The sequence below is a fragment of the Panulirus ornatus genome, chromosome 8, assembly GCF_036320965.1.
Source record: "Panulirus ornatus isolate Po-2019 chromosome 8, ASM3632096v1, whole genome shotgun sequence".
Lineage (NCBI taxonomy): Eukaryota > Metazoa > Arthropoda > Malacostraca > Decapoda > Palinuridae > Panulirus > Panulirus ornatus.
Genome location: NC_092231.1, coordinates 9,850,234 through 9,868,349, shown reverse-complemented (window position 1 = coordinate 9,868,349; position 18,116 = coordinate 9,850,234).

The window sequence follows — 18,116 nt, the reverse complement described above, 5'->3', positions numbered from 1 at the left end:
TTACTGCTGAGGAAACTTAAAGATGCCACACATCAGTGAGGCTGCCACTCAACTCGTTTCCCTCCCTTCTGCGTCGGCTCCCTTACCTCGGCAAGAGCGCCAGCAGCATCTTCGGTTAGGGAAGGCGGGCCCCCCCTCCCCCTCTCCCCCTACGGCGGTTTTGAGAGAGAGAGAGAGAGAGAGAGAGAGAGAGAGAGAGAGAGAGAGAGAGAGAGAGCCGCCGGGATGGGGGTTAGGGGGGGAGGACGATGTGTCACCGGCAGACAGACACACACACACACACTCGCACCATAAATCCAGCCCCTGCGTGACCACCGCCCGCTGATTCATGGCACGTTATCCGGACACACACACACACACACACACACACACACAAAGATACATGGCCGCCGATAACCTCGATGGTTTTTTTTGGCGGGAAAAGTCTGGAGGCGGCACTAAGTAGTGCGCAGGCGCGTCGGCCCCGCCCCAGCGCCAGGCAGGGTGGGTCTGCACACGTTCCTGCCCCGCGCACGTGCTGCAGGCTGTGGTCGGCTCACGTGAGACTGAGGAGAGGAATGATGATAAAGCAGATAAATAAATAATTATTTATGATGTTATGAGAGATCTTTATTGCCTATAATGGCGTCCTTACATCACGCGGCCCATACAGTACAGTGAACCTCACCTCTGTATTTCATCATACATCGGGTGATACTGTTGTATTATTCACGCCATTGATTGATACACCCCAATCTTCATATATCACCACTCACTCCTAAGATATGATGTCTGTAATGCATGCCCTCCCTGCTGTACTGTACTGTAAGGTCCTCGCGAAAGATCCTTTGTTGACGAGATGTATGGGTAACTTTATGTAGACGCATACACGTACGAACTCATTTATCTTTATTTCTTTTTTTTTTTTATTGTGAATCACTTTCCAGGATTGACCTTATTCATTCACGACGACGGCCATCCCACTACCTCCCCCCCCCCCTTCCCACACACCCCCACTCCGATAACTGTGACCCCCCCCCCTTCCCACACACCTCCACTCCGATAACTGTGACCCACGCGTCCTGTAGATTTATCTCTGGGGTTGAAAGTCATTTTGGGGGTGACTCAGGTTCCCCCTTCGTACCCCAGGTTGCCAGCTAAGGACCCCAGGACGAAGGGGATTGTGGGAAGAGACATGGCATTCTTTTTTCTTTTTTTTCTTAGACTGAGTTGGAAACACGAATGCTTTCTGGCCATTGAGTTCGTTGAGACGACGGAACACAGCACGAATTGACTCAATCTGTCTTCCTCAAAGACTTGACTTGACTTAACTTGTCTTCCTCAAAGACTTGACTTGACCTGTCTTCATCAAAGACTTGACTTGTCTTCCTCAAAGACTTAACATGTCTTCCTCAAAGACTTAACTTGTCTTCCTCAAAGACTTAACATGTCTTCCTCAAAGACTTAACATGTCTTCCTCAAAGACTTAACTTGTCTTCCTCAAAGACTTAACATATCTTCCTCAAAGACTTAACATGTCTCCCTCAAAGACTTAATTTGTCTTCCTCAAAGACTTAACTTAACCTGTCTTCCCCAAAGACTAACTTGACCTATCCTCCTCCTTAGTACACGTGTAACAGACGAAGAAAATAGAATTTGGATCGTGCCATAAGATCTTGTGTCTATACGCGTTCCTTAGAAATTGACATAGATAATTATTTTTACATATAGAGTCTTAACGTAAAGGCTTGCCACACAGAAGTGAAGATGGTATGATCAAGCGCCAAATACCCCTCCTGAACTGTACTGTGTGACTAGGATGAAGGAAGAACGCATGAGCGGGAGGTAGGAAGGAGGAGAAGGAGGAGGAGGTAGGAGGAGGAGGGGAGAGATTGAGGAGGGTTCTCTTGAGACGTGGCGGGCGGGAGGTGCCGGAAACCCCGGCCGGGGGCATCGTCCACATTACGGCTAGCGGGAGCCTACGGTAGGTGGCTCCTGGCACGGCCGCTCCTGCTGCTGCTGCTGCCTCCTGCACCGCCTCACACGGGTCTCCTGCTCACACACACACACACACACACACACACACACACACACACACACACACACACACACACACACACTTCTGGCGTTAGCTGGATATATATATATATATATATATATATATATATATATATATATATATATATATATATACATATGTGTGTGTGTGTGTGTGTTTGTGTGTGTTAATCACTTACAGAATTAGGCCATTATGAATGTGGGGCCTTTTGTACTGAATTACAACACCTCCTCCACGTCTAGTCTGCTTTGTTGAGGTTATGACCTGACGTCCCATTGTTCACAGCCAGAGGGGAAGCTCCCGACTGCTGACGCCTGAAGGGCGTAGCTCTACTGTAAGACTCAAGATGACCAGATACCCCGACGATGATGGTAACTTTACCACGCACGGCCCTCGTGGTGTCCCGAGCCTCAACAGGCGGGACTCTGGTCAGATGGCCAATGGGTATTTCTTGGACTCTCTCACAGACACGACCCCTTCCTTCTTCCACAGCTGAAGCTTAACGTCATGGAAGGAGTAACGGGAGGAGGAAGGTGTGCGTGGGTGGGGGAATCACCTCACCTCACCTAGTAGGTGTTAGGGATAGCAGAGAATTAGCGTAACCAAATACAGCTTAAATGTGTCATACCTACACGACACCAGACTTTATAAGATTGCAAGATCAGACCCCGCTGCAGAAGGCCTGTAATATTCACTCATCAGGACCCTCCTGTAGAAGGCCTGTGATATTCATTTTTCAGGGCCCTCCCCGTAGAAGGCCCCGTAATATTCATTCATCAGGACCCTCCTGTAGAAGGGCCCGTAAAATTTTTATTCATCAGGACCCTCCTGTAGAAGGCCTGTAATATTCATTTATCAGGACCTCCTGTAGAAGGCCTGTAATATTCATTCATCAGGACCCTCCTGTAGAAGGCCTGTAATATTCATTCATCAGGACCGTCCTGTAGAAGGCCTGTGATATTCATTCATCAGGACCTCCTGTAGAAGGCCTGTAATATTCATTCATCAGGACCTCCTGTAGAAGGCCTGTAATATTCATTCATCAGGACCCTCCTGTAGAAGGCCTGTGATATTCATTCATCAGGACCCTCCTGTAGAAGGCCTGTGATATTCATTCATCAGGACCCTCCTGTAGAAGGCCTGTAATATTCATTCATCAGGACCCTCCTGTAGAAGGCCTGTAATATTCATTCATCAGGACCTCCTGTAGAAGGCCTGTAATATTCATTCATCAGGACCTCCTGTAGAAGGCCTGTGATATTCATTCATCAGGACCTCCTGTAGAAGGCCTGTAATATTCATTCATCAGGACCTCCTGTAGAAGGCCTGTAATATTCATTCATCAGGACCTCCTGTAGAAGGCCTGTAATATTCATTCATCAGGACCTCCTGTAGAAGGCCTGTAATATTCATTCATCAGGACCTCCTGTAGAAGGCCTGTAATATTCATTCATCAGGACCTCCTGTAGAAGGCCTGTGATATTCATTCATCAGGACCTCCTGTAGAAGGCCTGTGATATTCATTCATCAGGACCTCCTGTAGAAGGCCTGTAATATTCATTCATCAGGACCCTCCTGTAGAAGGCCTGTAATATTCATTCATCAGGACCCTCCTGTAGAAGGCCTGTAATATTCATTCATCAGGACCTCCTGTAGAAGGCCTGTAATATTCATTCATCAGGACCTCCTGTAGAAGGCCTGTAATATTCATTCATCAGGACCTCCTGTAGAAGGCCTGTAATATTCATTCATCAGGACCCTCCTGTAGAAGGCCTGTGATATTCATTCATCAGGACCTCCTGTAGAAGGCCTGTAATATTCATTCATCAGGACCTCCTGTAGAAGGCCTGTGATATTCATTCATCAGGACCTCCTGTAGAAGGCCTGTAATATTCATTCATCAGGACCTCCTGTAGAAGGCCTGTGATATTCATTCATCAGGACCTCCTGTAGAAGGCCTGTAATATTCATTCATCAGGACCTCCTGTAGAAGGCCTGTAATATTCATTCATCAGGACCTCCTGTAGAAGGCCTGTAATATTCATTCATCAGGACCCTCCTGTAGAAGGCCTGTAATATTCATTCATCAGGACCCTCCTGTAGAAGGCCTGTAATATTCATTCATCAGGACCTCCTGTAGAAGGCCTGTAATATTCATTCATCAGGACCTCCTGTAGAAGGCCTGTAATATTCATTCATCAGGACCTCCTGTAGAAGGCCTGTGATATTCATTCATCAGGACCTCCTGTAGAAGGCCTGTAATATTCATTCATCAGGACCCTCCTGTAGAAGGCCTGTAATATTCATTCATCAGGACCCTCCTGTAGAAGGCCTGTAATATTCATTCATCAGGACCTCCTGTAGAAGGCCTGTAATATTCATTCATCAGGACCTCCTGTAGAAGGCCTGTAATATTCATTCATCAGGACCCTCCTGTAGAAGGCCTGTGATATTCATTCATCAGGACCCTCCTGTAGAAGGCCTGTGATATTCATTCATCAGGACCTCCTGTAGAAGGCCTGTAATATTCATTCATCAGGACCCTCCTGTAGAAGGCCTGTAATATTCATTCATCAGGACCTCCTGTAGAAGGCCTGTGATATTCATTCATCAGGACCTCCTGTAGAAGGCCTGTAATATTCATTCATCAGGACCTCCTGTAGAAGGCCTGTAATATTCATTCATCAGGACCTCCTGTAGAAGGCCTGTAATATTCACTCATCAGGACCCTCCTGTAGAAGGCCTGTAATATTCATTCATCAGGACCTCCTGTAGAAGGCCTGTGATATTCATTCATCAGGACCTCCTGTAGAAGGCCTGTAATATTCATTCATCAGGACCTCCTGTAGAAGGCCTGTGATATTCATTCATCAGGACCTCCTGTAGAAGGCCTGTAATATTCATTCATCAGGACCCTCCTGTAGAAGGCCTGTGATATTCATTCATCAGGACCCTCCTGTAGAAGGCCTGTAATATTCATTCATCAGGACCTCCTGTAGAAGGCCTGTGATATTCATTCATCAGGACCTCCTGTAGAAGGCCTGTAATATTCATTCATCAGGACCCTCCTGTAGAAGGCCTGTAATATTCATTCATCAGGACCTCCTGTAGAAGGCCTGTGATATTCATTCATCAGGACCTCCTGTAGAAGGCCTGTAATATTCATTCATCAGGACCTCCTGTAGAAGGCCTGTGATATTCATTCATCAGGACCCTCCTGTAGAAGGCCTGTGATATTCATTCATCAGGACCCTCCTGTAGAAGGCCTGTAATATTCATTCATCAGGACCTCCTGTAGAAGGCCTGTAATATTCATTCATCAGGACCTCCTGTAGAAGGCCTGTGATATTCATTCATCAGGACCTCCTGTAGAAGGCCTGTAATATTCATTCATCAGGACCTCCTGTAGAAGGCCTGTGATATTCATTCATCAGGACCTCCTGTAGAAGGCCTGTAATATTCATTCATCAGGACCTCCTGTAGAAGGCCTGTAATATTCATTCATCAGGACCTCCTGTAGAAGGCCTGTAATATTCATTCATCAGGACCTCCTGTAGAAGGCCTGTGATATTCATTCATCAGGACCTCCTGTAGAAGGCCTGTGATATTCATTCATCAGGACCTCCTGTAGAAGGCCTGTAATATTCATTCATCAGGACCTCCTGTAGAAGGCCTGTAATATTCATTCATCAGGACCTCCTGTAGAAGGCCTGTAATATTCATTCATCAGGACCTCCTGTAGAAGGCCTGTAATATTCATTCATCAGGACCTCCTGTAGAAGGCCTGTGATATTCATTCATCAGGACCTCCTGTAGAAGGCCTGTAATATTCATTCATCAGGACCTCCTGTAGAAGGCCTGTAATATTCATTCATCAGGACCTCCTGTAGAAGGCCTGTAATATTCATTCATCAGGACCTCCTGTAGAAGGCCTGTGATATTCATTCATCAAGACCCTCCTGTAGAAGGCCTGTAATATTCACTCATCAGGACCCTCCTGTAGAAGGCCTGTAATATTCATTCATCAGGACCTCCTGTAGAAGGCCTGTAATATTCATTCATCAGGACCTCCTGTAGAAGGCCTGTAATATTCATTCATCAGGACCTCCTGTAGAAGGCCTGTAATATTCATTCATCAGGACCTCCTGTAGAAGGCCTGTAATATTCATTCATCAGGACCTCCTGTAGAAGGCCTGTGATATTCATTCATCAGGACCTCCTGTAGAAGGCCTGTAATATTCATTCATCAGGACCTCCTGTAGAAGGCCTGTAATATTCATTCATCAGGACCTCCTGTAGAAGGCCTGTAATATTCATTCATCAGGACCTCCTGTAGAAGGCCTGTAATATTCATTCATCAGGACCTCCTGTAGAAGGCCTGTAATATTCACTCATCAGGACCCTCCTGTAGAAGGCCTGTAATATATATATATATATATATATATATATATAATATATTATATATATATATAATATATATATATAATATATATATATTATCCCTGGGGATAGGGGAGAAAGAATACTTCCCACGTATTCCCTGCGTGTCGTAGAAGGCGACTAAAAAGGAAGGAGCGGGGGCTGGAAATCCTCCCCTCTCGTTTTTTTTTTTATTTTTTTTTTTCCAAAAGAAGGAACAGAGAAGGGGCCAGGTGAGGATATTCCCTCAAAGGCCCAGTCCTCTGTTCTTAGCGCTACCTCGCTAATGCGGGAAATGGCGAATAGTATGAAAAAAAAAAAAAAAAAAAAAATATATATATATATATATATATATATATATATATATATATATATATATATATATATATATATATATATGCTGATAACCACGAGGAAAATGAAACACGATAATTTCTCAAGTGTACTTTCGTGTAATGATCACATCGTCTGTTGAGATACAAGAATGAAACAAGTAGTAGAACAGTCAGTTGATATATTAGATCACGCGCTCCACTGTAATCTCTTGCAATATATATATATATATATATATATATATATATATATATATATATATATATATATATATATATATATATATATATATACATATATATGTATATATATGTTTTGGACAATCACATGTTTACCAAATGGCGTCCTAGCTTCGTCTCTTCGATGTATATCAACTGACTGTTATATCTCTCTCTTGTGTCTCCCCTGATGATGTGATTATTACACGAAATTGCACTTGGGAACTTTTCGTGTTTCATTTTCCCCTTGGACTCATAGGAATATATATATATATATTACTGTGGTGTAGTTGAGTATAACATCCTGTAGTGAACTAGTATAAGCAGATGTATCAGTACAAACTCTCATGTAGAATTCCATTATTTGTTTTACTTTAGTGAAGCATTTTTTCTTAATCCTTTCCAGTCTTAATCCTGGATGTTGTTATTTCCGGAGGCGTGGGAGGGTTAGTTTGGATAGGACGGGGCTGGGCGTGGCGGGGTGTGGCGGGGGAAACTTCTTGTCTTTCAAGTGTTTATCCTAACCTTAGTTAACTTGGTCTTGGCGTCGAGACTGGACGAGAGCCTCGTCGCTAACAGGCTTTGTGTTATGGTTCCCTGTGTTTCCTAAGCGCTGTGCGTTTGCCTAAGGGGAGTTGTGAGAGCGACATCTACGGCTCCCGTGTTCTCCCCCCTGTCACTCAAGTGCGACTCGGTTGAAGGTTTCGTTAAGCGCCACACTTGGACCCACTACCTTCCTTACGGACCCGAGGGAGAACGAAGGCGACTTGATCCGTGTGACCGCCAGTACCTTCTGGTCTGGAAGTTTGAACCCCGCGACTTACCAGAGCTTCTGTGGAAGAGGTGACTGCAGGCTTGATACCCTCTTCCTCCTCCTCCTCCTCCTCCTCCTTCTCTTCCTCCTCCTCCTCCTTCTAGGCTCCACAACACATTCTTGATCGCATTTTTTTTGACAGCGTCTCTTGGGTGTGGTTGTGATGGTCGGAGTTCGGTAGGAGACTGTGTGCCGTGACGCTCACGTAATATGATGGAGGACTCTCTTCCTCCTGCAGACGACGCGGACGAAGGCGGCGGCGACACACCACCGCCACACTAATTAAAGGAACTGTGCACACACACACACACACACACACACACACACACACACACATACACACACACACACACACACACACGTACAGCTTCCACATAGCCTGTGGTATAACTGCTTTCCACTCTGATAAGCTCAGGCAGGGCAAGTCACCCACACCCACCCCCCGCCCGCCCGTAGTCAAACCATGAATTAACAGGAAAAGAACAATGTATATATATATATATATATATATATATATATATATATTCTCAATTCGTCGCTTGTAATGTCGCTGGACACAAACCATGGCAGCTAATATGGGGTGAATTAGAGTTAATAGTAATTATGATAATAATAATAATGATGATAATGATAATTACAATGATAATGATAATGATGATAGATGAATAATAATGATAATGAGTAATAATAATAATAATGATGATAATAATAATAATAATAATGCTAATAATAATAATAATGATAATAATAATAATAATAATAATTATAATAATAATAATAATAATAATAATAATAATATTAATAATACTAATAATAATGATAATGATAATAGTAATAGAAATAAACAGATTACGTATTATGCCAGTGAGCTTTGTGTTTCTTATCAGTAGCTTCATATTACTTCATTTCGTTTGAATATGAATGAACGAAGTAAAAAACGGGAAGTTTGGGTTTTCAGACCACACACACACACACACACACACACACACACACGCCGGCCGCGAGAAAGAAAATGTCGATTTCTGAATGACTGACTTGGGGGAGAGGGAGTGGGCGGCGGGGAGGCGTGTTGTGGTGGTGGTGGGAGGGTAGTGAGCCTAGCGGGCGGGTGGTCGGCCGGCCATGTGTGTCATGCGTCATCCCCACATGTCATGTCATGTCACGCTCCCTGTGCTGGCTCCATCTCGTCCCCCGCACCCAGCCAGACCCAAGTCCCTCCCCCCGAGATCATAAGAGTATCTCGACCTCTTCCCATTCTTCATGGCAAGGACTGGGAGGCTATTACGTCAGGGTGTAACGCGTTACCTGATCCCGGAACCTGGACGCATGTCGTGGCCCCCCTCCCTCACACACACACACACACACACACACACACACACACACACACACACACACACATACGTGGAGGGGGAAATTGGATTTGTGTGTCATTACTGGAACATTTCGCCAACCTCTCGTTGGAAGCCACATCACGAGATAGCATTCAGTATTGTTTGATAGTTATGATAATGATGATGATGATAATGATGGTAATAATGATAATTGAATGATGATAACCGTCATGGATAGGAATGGTAATAATGATATTGATAATCATATTGATTGTATACTATTACTACTTCTACTACTGCTACTACTACTACTACTACTACTACTACTACTACTACTACTACTACTACTACTACTTCTGCTACTACTGATATTATGATAATAATAATGATAATGATAATGATAGTAATGATATTGGATAATAATTATAATAATAATAGTAATGAGGATGATAATAATAATAATGATAATAATAATAATAATAATAATAATAATAATAATAATAATAATAATAATAATAATAACAATAATGATAATGATAATAATAATGACAATAATAATAATAATAATAATAATAATAATAATAATAAACTATTCATCAAACTGACTGCAGCAGGTAAAGGCTAATTGGCATTTTTCACAGTGGCTGGGCTGGGCTGGGCTAGGGCAGTTATAGCGGTGTGTGTTCGAGCTTGGATGGGGTCGAGGCGGTGGTGGTGCCCACCTCCAACACCTCAGGGACGAGGAGTTACAAATGACTGGAGGTGACGGTTGAGGATGACGTGATTATAAGCGATGTTCCATTGTTTTTTTGTTTTTTTTTTGAGGAGGACTGTTCAGGGTATTGCGGGAGAGGGAAGTATTCCCGAGAGCTAGCTATCTTTGACGCTGTCACCAGAGAGATAAGGGTCATTAACGCACTCCCACGTAGCAGGTGCACCACCCGGCACGGCTTCATGTACGGGGCTGAGGTGAACGCAAGGGGTCCAGACGAGGAGATGGAACGATATAGTCGGTGGGCCCATCTCTCCGCACGCCTCCCCCAACACACATAACCTGATGATGCACAATTAGAAAGTCTAATAAAAGTCCTGGAATGAAACCTTTCTCTCTTGACCAGGTCGAAAGCTCCGGTGAAAGCCACAGTCGCCTTGCGTCTCTTGAGGTTACAGTAAGCAAGGTCCAGGAACCTGACGAAGCAGTGGGAGGTAGAGCAGCTCTTCGCATCGTCACAGTGCTGAGGGCTATTGACTTCGGTTTTCTGACCTCATTTCAAGGGAAACAGAAGATGTCTCATAATCCCCCTTGGGGTATTCTGACTGCCTGGAGCGAAGCGCTGATGATGGCGCGGAAGGATTTGGCTCGCTTTGGGGAGAGTTTCTTGTACAGGTGTGTGGGTAAGGTGTGCAAGGTACAGCGGAGCGCATTGTCTTGAGGCTGCGTATCCGTCCGGCGACTTGAAGTTAATGTAACTGGCTCATGGGATGGTAGGTTAGGAAGGTAGGCTGTGAGGTGGGTGGTGTGTCAAGGTCGGGGGGGGGGGAGGGGGGATTTCTTAAAGACGCTTGGCTTCTTCGTCTGAGAGATGGTTAAGGCAAGACGAATGGAGGAGTTTGCCTGCTCAACCCCTTTATGTCTTCCAGTTTTCCCGTACCACTGGTCGGTGTCGTGGCCTCGTCGGATAATTATATTTCTTCGTAGGGCTTATCTAGCGGAACATACCGTTACGAAGGGTCTTGCGTTGAGGTGGGTGTTGTGTATGGTAGAGGTTCCAAGTCCTGGCGGTGCGTTAGTGTTGATGTGTGTGTGTGTGTCTGTGTGTATGTGTTTAGGAGGGGGCGGGGTGATCTAGGGGCCACGGTGGCCTGGATGTAGTCTTGCAGATTTTCCGGGGAAGACGCGACGACCGGTATCCACGCAGTTACGCCACTCACTCGCTGTTTAAAGCCCACTTAACACTGGACTGTAAGGATGACGGAATAGCGTATTGTGGAGTCGGTGTAGACCGGTCTATCCTGATCTTGCGCCTCCGGACATAGGGGGAACGAGAGAACTGGTATATGTTTGTGGGGGAGGTGGTACCAGCAGGCCGACCTGGCTAACATGGTATGTCCTGATTAGCCAAATGAGTCAGTATGTGAAGAACGCGGTAACTGTGAGGGGGAGGGAAAGCCCGCAACCTGTGATAAATTGAAGGCTTCTCCTGTAGGAACTCCAGATCTCGATGTCATTTTAAGAATCCCGAGGTAGCACTAACATGGCACACAGTTACCTGTGGTAGTGTGAGGTGTAAATGAGGAGGCTCAACGAGCGCATCTGTGTAGAGGGAGGAGGTAGGTAGGTAGGGAGGGAGGGAGGCTCATCAGATGGTGGAAACAGTTTGGTCGGGAGGAAGTAGACGGGGTCTGTTACCGCACGACTTCACAGTACCAGAATACTTAGAGGGGATTTGAACAGTTGAGACGGGCGGGACCGCAAGTCCACTTATGATCTGAGAGCACCAGCTTCTCACCTCGACCACTGGCGTGTAGCTGATTTGAGCGGTGTCGCTGGTGGTTCGTCCATCACGCGAGCATTCCCAGGAACAGAACTGCCATGCCTCTCTACCACGGCAGCGACACCCGCCCGAGCGAGTGCCCCGTGTGGCGTTGAGCTTATCAAGTTATGTGTGTGTGTGTGTATGTGTGTGTGTGTGTGTGTGTGTGTGTGTGTGAGAGAGAGAGAGAGAGAGAGAGAGAGAGAGAGAGAGAGAGAGAGAGAGAGAGAGCACCGAATGCCGCTGGGAGAAAATACCGAAGGTTTAAAGTCTTATATACAAAGCGCTCTCTCACATTTGGCCAAGATCTGTACCAGACGGTAGATGGCGCGGTGTCGCCTCCCCTTCCCTGCTGGGGATGGAGGTGTGGTTAGGGTGGGATATAATGATGAGATGATCATGATGATAATGATGATGATGACCATGATGACCGCCTCTTTGTCATTCCCGAGTTCCTCTGGTAATGATTCGCGCTCGGGTGTAAATGTCTAGTCATTTCTGCTCTTAAAACGTCTCCTAAAGTCCGTAATACAGTGGCGGGCGTGTCGTAGTGAACAGTACTTATTCTTTTCTTTAAATCTTCTTACTTTGACTGACGAGGTGACAGCAGCCGCGGCCCCAGAAGGCACCCGTAGAAGCTTGTAGAAATCAACGGCCCCCAGAGGGCGCTTGTAGAAGCTCGTAAAAATTGGCGGCCTCTTAGACCCGCCTGCAAGAACTTGTGGAAATTGGCGTCCCAGAAGGCGCTTGCAGGAGCTTGTGGAATCGGTGACCCCCCAGAGACCCCGCTTGCAAGAACTTGTGGAAATTGGCGTCCCAGAAGGCGCTTGCAAGAGCTTGTGGTATCGGTGACCCCCCAGAGACCCCGCTTGCAAGAACTTGTGGAAATTGGCGTCCCAGAAGGCGCTTGCAAGAGCTTGTGGTATCGGTGACCCCCCCAGAGACCCCGCTTGCAAGAACTTGTGGAAATTGGCGTCCCAGAAGGCGCTTGCAGGAGCTTGTAAAAATCAGCGATCGCAAGAAGGCGCTTGCAAGAACTTGTGAGAGTCGAGTCCGCTTTGCGCACCCACTAACCCGGTGTGCAAACGAAGACCTCTACTGACGTGGTGGTCATCCCTTCATGCAGGTGAACCCACAGTGGGAGGGGAAACCCTTCATGCAGGTAAACCCACAGTGGGAGGGGAAATCCTTCATGTAGGTAAGGTAAACCCACAGTGGGAGGGGAAATCCTTCATGTAGGTAAACCCACCGTGGGAGGGGAAATCCTTCATGTAGGTAAACCCACAGTGGGAGGGGAAATCCTTCATGTAGGTAAACCCACAGTGGGAGGGGAAACCCTTCATGCAGGTAAACCCACAGTGGGAGGGGAAATCCTTCATGTAGGTAAACCCACAGTGGGAGGGGAAATCCTTCATGTAGGTAAACCCACCGTGGGAGGGGAAATCCTTCATGTAGGTAAACCCACAGTGGGAGGGGAAATCCTTCATGTAGGTAAACCCACACTGGGAGGGGAAATCCTTCATGTAGGTAAACCCACAGTGGGAGGGGAAATCCTTCATGCAGGTAAACCCACAGTGGGAGGGGAAATCCTTCATGCAGGTAAACCCACAGTGGGAGGGGAAATCCTTCATGTAGGTAAACCCACCGTGGGAGGGGAAATCCTTCATGTAGGTAAACCCACAGTGGGAGGGGAAACCCTTCATGCAGGTAAACCCACAGTGGGAGGGGAAATCCTTCATGTAGGTAAACCCACCGTGGGAGGGGAAATCCTTCATGTAGGTAAACCCACAGTGGGAGGGGAAATCCTTCATGTAGGTAAGGTAAACCCACAGTGGGAGGGGAAATCCTTCATGTAGGTAAACCCACAGTGGGAGGGGAAATCCTTCATGTAGGTAAACCCACAGTGGGAGGGGAAATCCTTCATGCAGGTAAACCCACAGTGGGAGGGGAAATCCTTCATGTAGGTAAACCCACAGTGGGAGGGGAAATCCTTCATGCAGGTAAACCCACAGTGGGAGGGGAAACCCTTCATGTAGGTAAACCCACAGTGGGAGGGGAAATCCTTCATGTAGGTAAACCCACAGTGGGAGGGGAAATCCTTCATGTAGGTAAACCCACAGTGGGAGGGGAAATCCTTCATGTAGGTAAACCCACCGTGGGAGGGGAAACCCTTCATGTAGGTAAGGTAAACCCACAGTGGGAGGGGAAATCCTTCATGTAGGTAAACCCACCGTGGGAGGGGAAATCCTTCATGTAGGTAAACCCACAGTGGGAGGGGAAATCCTTCATGCAGGTAAACCCACAGTGGGAGGGGAAATCCTTCATGTAGGTAAACCCACAGTGGGAGGGGAAACCCTTCATGTAGGTAAACCTACACTGGGAGGGGAAATCCTTCATGCAGGTAAACCCACAGTGGGAGGGGAAATCCTTCATGCAGGTAAACCCACAGTGGGAGGGGAAATCCTTCATGCAGGTAAACCCACAGTGGGAGGGGAAATCCTTCATGTAGGTAAACCCACAGTGGGAGGGGAAATCCTTCATGCAGGTAAGGTAAACCCACAGTGGGAGGGAAAATCCTTCATGCAGGTAAACCTACACTGGGAGGTGAAATCCTTCATGCAGGTAAACTCATCCATCACACAAGAACCCCATCATGAAAATACTTTCATTCAGTTCACATTCATAACGAAGGGAGATAAAGCACCCGTCATTGGACTGAAGCCATCATGCAGGCTGGCCCGCTGCGCAGAGAAGATCATCATCATCATCATCATGCAGGAAAGGTCAGTCATGCGGACAAGTCCTTCGGGATCTGGGGATTTTACCGCCATGGAAAAAATAGAATTAGTAATGCAGAGAAGATCCGTCATGCACAGTGTCTACCATAGGAAAAAAAGTATATAGAAAACACCAGACTATCGGGATCTCCGTCATGCAAGCGGAAGAGGACCCCCATCATGTCGAAAGAACAAGCCCGTCATGCAGGAAAGCTCACCATGCAGCCAGAGACACACTCATGTCATTCGGGCGAGCTCGTCATGCAGAGAAAACCTGTCATGCGGACAGGCACGTCAGGCAAGCAAGCTCTTCCTGAAGAACAGCCTGTCATGCTACCCCGACTCCCTCTCTTGGAGACCTGTCATGTAGGTCAGGCCGTCATGCATATGTGACCGTCACACAAAACAGGCGCATCTCACAGAGACAGGCCCTGTCATCAGGCGATCTACCCCGTCATGCAGGACGGCCCGTCATGCGCATATAAATCCATCAGCGAGGACACGCTATCAAGTCCAAAATAAGGATAAACCACCCATGCTGAGCGAGTCTGTCATATGACAAGGAGGTGACTGACACGCGCGCCTGTCGCACTTACCAGTCATCGGGAGGACCAGACGACTGTCATAGACCCACCGTGTCATAAAGACACAGACTAAGTGTCATGTGGCACAGTAACGTCGATGGAAACTTCTATGTCGGAGGCGCGGCGCATGTGACCATAGATTTCTGTGGTATGCGTCAAAGTCGCAAGTGAGAGTACGTGTCAGGGCGATGGTGAGGTGTCCCTGTTGTGAGGTAAGGTGAGGGAGGGAGGAGGGTGTGAGAACCCGCAGGAAGACGCTGCCTCACGCCACCTAGGGCGTGAGGCTCCTGACGAAGACTCTAATGACATGTGCTGAGAGCCAGGTTTAAGAAAGGTGTGAGGCTCCTGACGAAGACCCTTTTGACGAGCTGAGAGCCAGGCTATGGAGGGCGTGAGGCTCCTGACGAAGACCCTTCTGACACGAGCTGAGAGCCAGGCTATGGAAGGCGTGAGGCTCCTGACGAAGACCCTTCTGACACGAGCTGAGAGCCAGGCTATGGAAGGCGTGAGGCTCCTGACGAAGGCCTTGGCTTTCTCTGGCGAACGCCACTCAGCGTGTGGGAGGTAAAGGAGCGAGGCCCAGACTTGTTGCGTAACTGGAGGACGCATCTCCAGGCTATGGTGTGTTTTGCCCGTCGCAGTTTAGTCGCTCCACTGTAGGCGTTGACTGGACCGTGGTGTGCAGAAGTGCTATACAGTTCCTCTGTTGTTGTATAGATCATATGAACGTTTTATGACGCATATTCGTGCCATCTCGTGGATAATCAGAAAATCCTGACTTACTCTGCAGCGTTAGATAGACTGTAAGAAAGATTTTCTTCACTTGCCCAATGAATAAGATGTGATATTTATTATATTACAGGTCACTGAGTGTAAAATCTTTTCCCAACCACACATATATATATATATATATATATATATATATATATATATATATATATATATATATATATATATATATAAGAACCCACACATTTAATAGGGCAAAGTGATCAGTGCCAATTTAGTCTCCGTACTCATTGAGCTACCAGCACTTCTCTGTACTACAATGTGAAGACAATCCTGACACGTAACAAGAGGAAAATAAACTTGCATAATTGTGTAACTATGAAAATTCAGTGTAATTATCCACGCGGTGATGAACGTCTAATTATGTAATTACCTGCGTAACAAGGGGGGGGGGGGGAAGTAAGTGACTTAATTATACCGGAGGAAAGTGTGTTTATACACTTACAAGTGTAACGTCACGAGCTCAGACTTAAGTAATTTATTCTGCAAAGATCTGGCAGTGAAGTTGTTTGAAGTACGATGAATTGATCCATCGAGTACGAAAGCAATCTGCTGGAGTATGATATTAATCTACTATGTACGATGGCCTATCTTTCTGATCGTCCTAATGGGTACGGTAGCCGGTTTCCCTGAGTACGTTAACTCAGCCTTCTGAACATAGTGACTGAGCTTGTTACATATGTTTATTATGTTTATCCTGAGTGGCGAGTACATTGGCTTCATCAGCGGAGGAGGGTAGACTTGGCCTTCCTGAGATCATGACTCGAGAAGTACAGTAAGAGCACCTAATGGGGGTGGCTCAGAGTACGTACACTTAACACGTGAAGTGCATAAACCTCAGGGACTCACTGGAGTACGATAGCAACTCCTTGAGTACGATACTTTATGGAATGCGGTGACCATATGAGTACGATCATCTTGAGTACGATACCTTTGGAGTACAATAACAACTCCTCAAGTACGATATGTCTGTAGTACGATGACAACTCATTGAGGACGATAACTCTGAAGTACGATATCCTTTCCATGAGTACGATATCTTTGGTGTACGATGACAGCAGTGTGAATACGATACCCTTTATTTCCCCCTTAAGAGCAGTACCCGCTACCGTGCAGGCTAAGCCATGCTATCTTCAGTCACTGTCGTACGTTCGTCCTCAAGGAACGTACCATCATCCTCAAGAGATTAATAAAGTCTCACAAAAATAGATAAACACCACAGCCTTGACTGACGGCGGTCTGTCTGCTCTACTACATCAGGGGAAACGATAACAACCTAAAATACGAGTGAACCAGCCATTAGTGGTCCCAATACTTAAATCTAAAGACCTCTGTATTTTGCTGCGGCGACTGTCAGCGAAAACATCGAGGGTCCAGATGACTTAGTAAATCCTCACGCGACGTTTAACAAGAAAATTACGACAACCCAGAGCATATAGAAAATGGGGTGTTACTTGTACTTGCGGTGAATTGAAGTGTATGCTGTGGGGTACCAGGTTTCTGTGTTTGTGTGTTGTTGTTGATCTGCCTCAATTGGAAAGCTGTGACACTTCAGGGTTGTGTTGTGTCGTGTGTTTACACTGACGGGGGCCTTTGTTGTGAGGTTCACGCAGTTTGTAGGTGCTTGACGCTGTACGTGGCCATGCGAAGCGACGTGTGGCCACGCGCTCCTTGGCCACACCAGGCGATGTATGTGGTCACGCGCACCTCGCCCTCACTAAGCCATAAACAGCGACACGTTCCGGGGCCACAGCTTCAGGTAACAACACAGCAGTGACGGTCCACAGCAAAATACTGGTGGCACTGCGTCCGGTACGGCGGTCCTCACCGGAACGGACGACCTGTGAAGACGACCCCAGCACGACACCCAGCGTGACGACTGCCCCCCCCATACTGTAGGCCAGCACGACACCCAGCGTGACGACTGCCCCCCCATACTGTAGGCCAGCACGACACCCAGCAGCATACCTTCCCTCATCCAGCAGGCCAGCATGACACCCAGCAGCATGCCTTCCCTCATCCAGCAGGCCAGCGTGACGCCCAGCAGCATACCTTCCCTCATCCAGCAGGCCAGCATGACGCCCAGCAGTATACCTTCCCTCATCCAGCAGGCCAGCGTGACGCCCAGCAGCATACCTTCCCTCATCCAGCAGGCCAGCGTGACGCCCAGCAGCATACCTTCCCTCATCCAGCAGGCCAGCGTGACGCCCAGCAGCATACCTTCCCTCATCCAGCAGGCCAGCCTGTGTTTTCCATTCGCACTTTCCTATAAAACGTCC